Here is a 7745-nt window from a genome sequence, read left to right as displayed (position 1 = left end):
ACGCTGACATTATCGATTACTAAACGGCTTCTGTCTCCTTCTGAATATTTCTCACGGAATTTTTCATCGTAATATTCAGTCTTTTGTTCTGATCCAAAGGTTCGCAGTATCATCTCTGGACGAGCTGGTAGTTTCATTACAAACCAGATAACACCTTTTAACCTGTACTCGCAGGCTAAAGTCACATTGTGTCCTAAAATCACCTGCTGATCAGTTAAAGCTTCTGTTGACTGACTCCACACACACAGACCTGAAGAAACAGAAAACAGATGATTGAGATCATCTGATCATGACAGAATCACACTCAATCACACAGAAATAAACTTACAGAGCAGAGACAGCAGCAGTGTCTTCATTCTTCAGCTTGTTGAACTGTGTTCAGGTTAAACTTGTGTTCAGGTTGAACTTTATAGTGTCTCTTAGAGGAAGTGCTACTGCTGAGCTGCAGAAAAGATCAAATGAACCAAATGACTCAGTGACATGAAGCAAGTCCAACCTGATCCTTTTACTGTAAGTGATGCATCCTTCAGAAAATAAATCAGGATCAAATATACATCTTACCTTCTATTCAAAATCTATTCAAAATTGCTATTTTATTTAAAAATCTAAAACAAATAAAGTTTCTAAAATATATATTTTTTCTTTTGGAAATGGATGTATGTAATAATGTTTTCACTCAGTCCAGAGCAGAGAGATAAAACTGATCATCTACAGGCTACAGATATTATATTGACTGACTAAAACTTTTTACTTCAGGAAAATTTTGTTTGGAAGTATTATGGAAATGGTTATTACTTATTTTTTATTTTATTTTTATTATAGAAAACTGAATTAAACCCTTCTTAATGCACTTTATAAATAAATCAGAGGCTTAAAAGAGAACAATAAAAAAAGAGATATTTATTTTTTATTACACTCATAAAAATCCATGCGATGCCATAGTAGAACCATTCAGTCAAAGGTTCTTTAAAGAACCATCTCTTTCTCACTGTTTTATAATCTAAAGAAGAGGTTAAAGGTTCTTTATGGAACCATTTAGACAGAAAACGCTCTTCTATGGCATCGTGAAGCACCTTTATTTTTAAAAGTGTATTTAGTTTAAGACAAATATCGTTTTAGGAAAAATTACACAATTCAGTTCCATTGTGTCTGAAAATAAAGGATCTATCATGATTCACAACCGTGCAATCTTCAGATAAGCTTGATTTGAAATTTAGACACAATTTTCACTTCCTTTTTTGTGTCATTAAATTGGAAATATTAAATGTGCATAGGAAATATCTTTCAAAAACAATATATTTTAGTTTAGAGGACTAACATAAACATTCAAATAATTTCGGGAGGATGTGACACTTAAGACTTAAGCTTTGCCATCACAGACAGAGCTTATATTTTTAAATTGTAATAATTTTGCCTTGTCTTTTGTGTTTCTCATATCTTACAGCAGACTCTTGCTTCATTCAAACACAGCTGCCATCATCTTGTGCCTTAGTTATCGACTGTATTTATTTAAAATGAAACTGGAGGTCTTCAGTATTAAAAGTAGACCTACTGTATGTTAAGTGAGCTTACTTAAGTGTTCATATTTTGACAGAAGTTGGGAGTCAGCGAGACCAAAAGCATCTCCTTCAGCCTGAAACAGTGGTGTAAGAGGACCTTTACAGTTGCCAAAACTCTTGTTTGTTGTATTTTTTTTTTTTTTCAATTTAAAATAAATAAGCAAGCCTAACCCAGGTGACAAAAAGTGATGCAGAATAAAGTAATGCATTATTTTCCATAAAAAGTAAAAGTAAAATGTTTTTTATGGAGCAATGCAACATTGTTATGCATTACTTTCAAAAGTAACTTTCCCCAACAATGGTCTTTGTATTTGTGATATCATCCTATAAAAATAAAGACGGATTATTTTAGGCATTAAAATCATGAACAGCTGACATGCTCTTTTTGGTATCTGATGAAATCTGGTCTGGACAGCAAACAGGAAGTGAACATTGTGTGTCCACATCTGGAGGTTACACAAGTGTTTAGGGAAACTGAATCATCCAAAATCCACTACTTAATGGAACTGAATTGCATCACTTCCTCATAAAATGTGTCTCGGACTAAGCATGTCATCGTCTTTTACACATAATAACCTAAAACCTCATGACAGCAACAAAACATCACATGATAGGCTATTAATAATAGGGTAAAAGCTAAAAAGCCAATTCCCACTGAAGTAAAACTCAATACCTGCAGCCTACAGATGATTGCTTTTATTTATTTTTATTATAGTTTTGTTCCTCATGTACCTGTTTATTTGGTCTGGAATGAGCAGATATCACAACCAGAAATTTATTTTTTACAACCTTAACAAGAATTCGATGAATCTGCAGAAAATTATGCATCCTATACAGCTGTTTCTCCAAACTTATTTTGTTCTGTATTGGAATTTTTTTTTTTTTTTTTTTTTTTTTTTTTTTTAATTAAAATAGCAATTATGTATATTTGGGCCTTATATTTTCTAAAGGATGCATCACTTACAGTAAAAGGATCAGGTTGGACTTGCTTCATGTCACTGAGTCATTTGGTTCATTTGATCTTTTCTGCAGCTCAGCAGTAGCACTTCCTCTAAGAGACACTATAAAGTTCAACCTGAACACAAGTTTAACCTGAACACAGTTCAACAAGCTGAAGAATGAAGACACTGCTGCTGTCTCTGCTCTGTAAGTTTATTTCTGTGTGATTGAGTGTGATTCTGTCATGATCAGATGATCTCAATCATCTGTTTTCTGTTTCTTCAGGTCTGTGTGTGTGGAGTCAGTCCACAGAAGCTTTAACTGATCAGCAGGTGCTTTTAGGACACAATGTGACTTTAGCCTGTGAGTTTAAATGTAAAGCCGCTATATGGTTTTTGATTAAACTGCCAGCTCGTCCAATGATGATAATGCGAACATTCGGATCTGAAGAGACTGATTATTATGATGAAAAATTCCGCAACAAATATTTAGAGGGAAACAGGAGCGAAATAATAATCAATAATGTCAGTGTTGATGATTTGGGAATTTATTACTGTATAAAAGCAGGCTGGGCTTTAAAGATCAGTGACGGTATCAGACTGCACACCGCTGGTAAGTGATAAACTGCTGTACGTTTTTGACCCTGGATCACAAAACCTGTCATAAGTAGCACGGGTTTATTTGTAGCAATAACCAAAAATACATTGTATGGGTCAAAATGATACATTTTTATTTTATACCAAAAATCAATAGCATATTAAGTAAAGATCATGTTCTATGGATATATTATATAAATTTCCTACTATAAATATATTGAAACTTATTTTTTATTAGTTATATGCATTGCTAAGAACTTCATTTAGACAACTTTAAAGGTGATTTTCTCTACAACAACAAAAAGATTGTACCCTCCGACTCAAGATTTTCTAATAGTTTTATCTCGGCCAAATATTGTCCTTACAAGCCATATATCGATAGAAAGCTTATTTATTCAGATTTCAGATGATTTCATATTATGTATCATTTTCCTTATGACTGGTTTTGTGGTCCAGGGTCACATTTATACAAATATAACTGAGATCTAATGTCAAGAAAAATGTTTAGTAAGCCAAGCAATGAATGTGTCTTTATAAACGTGAATAAGCAGCTAATGTATCTTTTTCTATCATTTATTTAGAAGTCTGACATGAACTTCAGTGAGTATGACTGAGGAATAACATCCATTAAGACCAGCAGCACTGACAGATCCTGAACATCTACAAGTTCAGCCAAACTCTGTGTACAAAAAACTTCTTACTGAGAGATTTTTTTCTGTTCATAATAAAACATTTGCTTAAACGTTTGCTTTTAACTTTTTTATTTATAAAACTCTTGAGAGTTTAGCCTACCTCAGTGAGGCTCATCAAATGTTGGTTCTTATATCAGCAGATAGATGGCGCCCTTCCCTCGTAAAGCTGATGTTTGTTAAACTTATACTGAGAAGACTTTACGGTGTCATTAAATCACGTATATAACTTGGTTTAATGAAACCCTTTCAAAACTAGTTTAGTAGATTTATACTGCAGGTATACTCATAAGTTTTCTTTAAGTGAACTTTACATCATACTTTAAGTATACTACTATGTCCCTTTATAGGTTTAAATGTATTTTGTTTTATGAATATCTGAACATGTCAGATGATCGTGTTACATGTTAGTAGGCGTTTCTCAATGTCAAGGATACTTCCTTGGTAGGACTGATCCTTTCAAGTCACTTCCTTCAGAGGCTAGGTGAGACCAGGGGGCAAGGAACTCGACCGGAAGTTGAAGTCGGGTGGGGGCTGCCATCTTTTAGCAGAACTTCACTTGCGTTAGCATTCCCATTGACTCCCATTCATTTTGGCGTCACTTTGACAGCGGATAACTTTACATCTGAGGCGTTTAAAGACTCCGTTTGTCCATTATTTATTTCTAAAGATACAAGACAATGTATAAAGGGCTCCATTACCTTCTATGTTACATTATGGCCCCGTATAAACAGTTTTTGTAAAAAATACGCTAACGATTGCGTCATAACCACTCGTCTCTCTGTCGCATTACCGTACAGACAGGAGGAGAAGCTCGCAGGCAATTAACTTAATATGGCGTACTGGCGTTACATTTTAAAATAATATACAAAATAATTAATCAGAATACTTACTCCTGCTCACTCACGACAAAGAACTCCCCGCTCAAGCTCGCCTTCTCTGCAAGATTAACGATGGCAGTTTGCACGAACAGCCACTTAGAAGATTTACATCTGTCAGACAGGTTGCTGACGTCGTCAAGCTTCTTTTGAGTCTGCGCGTCAGAAACGGAAGTGCTAAAAATCGCCAAAAACGGGCTTCACTTGTCTCAATTGAGTTCCAATGGGTCGCTGTGTCCATTTCTTTTACTGTCTATGGGTGAGACTCCTCTTTGGCATACGTAAATGGAACAGGCTAGCAAGTGCACGTAATTGCGTCATTACGTCAGTGAAAAGGTCCGTTTGAATAACGCTGTGAATGGTATCATTAAATTACTTTGGACAACTTAACTAGTTATTTATAAAATAAATGCCGTTGACGCAACCAATTGTTAAATGACAGGTCCGGTTCAGTTAACCATTTGTATTTGTATAATTTACAATATCAATACGGTAGTAATTTGAACTGGCATTTAAACGTCAAACTTTACTTATATTTACTACAGTTATAACAAATGTTTGGTAACATAAATAAAAACCGTTAACGCTCCGACTACGTTAATGTTCGAATTTTTTTAATTTTTGAACTAACGTTAGATAGCAAAGCTGAGCGCATAGGATTGTGGGTGATTTGAGAGCGCGAAGAGCGTGAAGGATACACATATGCATCCTATCCTGTGTATGGCATATTCTTCGAACGAAGGACTCAGTCCTTGGTTGAAATTCCGAGGATCCTCGACATTGGAACAGTCCTTCGATGGATGTCGATGACGTAGCATCTTCGAAATACTGGCTTCCGAGGATCCTTCCTTGACACTGAGAAACACCTAGTATCTGGTGTTTCCTTTTTCTTCGTTTTTTGGAGGGGGGGGGGGGGGGTTCTGTGCAGAAGATGTTTATTAGCGTCCTCCTACGTATAATAATGAAAACACAGATTCTAGGAGTATAGCTCTAATATATTAGAATTTTTGCAAGTATAAGTCAGGTATACTTAAATGTCATTAAGTATATTTATGAGGAGTAGTACATAAAGCCCAAGTACATAAAAAATAGACTAAAAGCATACTTTCCTATTTTTAGTTCAAAAGAACTATACAAAAAGCACACATGAATAAACATCTTTTTCGTAAGGGTATATATACAGTTGAAAACAGATATTACATAAACTTCAGAAAAAAAAAAAAAACTTTTATTTCTTTACTGTCATACATTGAATACATTAAATACATACACTTCCTTAGTATTTGGTAGAATTGCCCCGAAACGGTTTCACTTGGGCCAAACGTTTTGGGTATCCTTCCACGAGATTTCTTCAATAGCTTGCTGGAATTTTGGCCGACTGCTCTTGACAGAACTGGTGTAACTGGGTCAGGTTTGTAGGCCTTCTTGCTCGCACTCACCTTTTCAGTGCCGCCGACAAATTTTCTATGGGACTGAGATCAGGGCTTTGTGATGACCACTCCAATACCTTGGAGTACTCCACTTTGTAACTAATTTGGAGGTATGCTTGGGGTCATTGTCCATTTGGAAGACCCATTTGCGCCCAAGCTTTAACCTTCTGGCTGATGTCTTCAGATGTTGCTTCAATAGATCCACAAAATTGTCTTTTCTCATGATGTCATCTATTTTGTGAAGTGCACCAGCCCCTTCTGCAGCAAAGCAGCCCCACAACATTATACTACCACCCCCATACTTCACGGTTGGGATGGTGTTCTGAGGCTTCAAAGCTTCGCCTTTTTCCTCCATATATACCGTTTATAATTATAGCGGAACAGTTCCATTTTTTTTCGTCAGTCCACGGGGCATGTCTCCAGAAATTACGATTGTGCAGTTGCAAACTGTAGTCTGTCTTTTTAATGGTGGTTTTGAAGTATTGGCTTCCTCCTCCCAGAGTAACCTTTTAGCTCATGGTGGTACAGGACTCCACAGTTTTAGTGTGGATAATGACAAAGTCTTACCAGCTTCACCTAGCATCTTCACAAGGTCTTTTGCTGTTGTCCTGGGGTTGATTCGCACAGTTCGCACCAAAAAACATTCCTCTCTGGGACTCAGAATCTCTTTCCTTCCTGAGCGGTATGATGGTTGTACAATCCCATGTTTTTTATACTTGCGTATTATTGTCTGAACAGATGAACATGGGACCTTCAGGCATCTGGAAATTGCACCTAAGGATGAGCCACACTTGTGGAGGTCTACAATTCTTTTCCTGATGTCTTGTTTGATTTCTCTTGATTTTGCCATGATGTCAAAGAAAGAGCTGGATTTAGAGATGGTTTCTTAAGCAGTGGGCTAACCTGAGCCTGCTTAAATGTTGAGGGAAATGTTCCAGAGTGAAGAGAGGAGTTGATAATGTGAGTAAGCGAAGGTATGACTGAAGAAGAGATCGCTTGAAGGAGGTGAGTGGGGATCGGATCAAGTGGACAAGTTGTAACAGTTCCAGAGTGTGTTCACTATTACTGGCTGTCTATAGCGGTTTTGTCCCAACATGGCCCGGAGGACTACAAGTTTTGGCTGAGTGAGTTTTTTCGAGGAGACTGTGGTTGCAACTGATCTAATTTTCAACTGAACTGGATTGAAGGTTCATTATTTCCATTACACACATATTATGCATATTATCCTTTTATGGTTTTGTGGTTATCTTGTATGGACTGAACTAATGTTGAAGATCTCATTGGACCAGGTTTTGGGTGATTGTAAGCTGTTATTGCTTTATGGGGTTGTAATATATTATTTTGATATATATTCATTCTGAGCTGGTGGTTGGCAATTCTATTTGGATGTGATTTCCCCCTTATTTTCTTTTTGTGTTTCTTTTTTGTCTTTTGATATTAGATGAGTTGTTACAAAGTAGTATGATGATTGGACAGTATAAGTTTGGAAACGTCCGTTTCTGAGAGTGGAGTGAAGGAGATGAGAGAGTGTGCATTGGTCGTTGTGAAGTTGTCCTCAGTCTGCGGTGTGGAGAAATGGTCACTGATGGATCTTGTCTTATTTGTGAAGAAAACTGCAAATTCGTCAGCTTTAAGAATCGATGGAGGAGGAGAT

At 36.4% G+C, this 7745-nt stretch overlaps 1 long non-coding RNA gene across 1 annotated transcript; it reads left to right on the top strand.

Annotated features, from left to right (window-relative positions):
- The first annotated feature begins 2610 nt into the window (after positions 1 to 2610).
- LOC113099705 (uncharacterized) lies at positions 2611 to 3788 on the top strand. The gene is made up of 3 exons (XR_003289508.1): positions 2611 to 2705; positions 2784 to 3110; positions 3676 to 3788. It is a non-coding gene; the product is annotated as an uncharacterized LOC113099705 (long non-coding RNA).
- Positions 3789 to 7745: the final 3957 nt, after the last annotated feature.

This window comes from Carassius auratus, unplaced genomic scaffold, assembly GCF_003368295.1.
Source record: "Carassius auratus strain Wakin unplaced genomic scaffold, ASM336829v1 scaf_tig00217023, whole genome shotgun sequence".
Taxonomy (NCBI): Eukaryota; Metazoa; Chordata; class Actinopteri; order Cypriniformes; family Cyprinidae; genus Carassius; species Carassius auratus.
The sequence above is the reverse complement of the archived record's forward strand: the minus strand, read 5'-3'. Positions and strand labels throughout refer to the sequence as shown.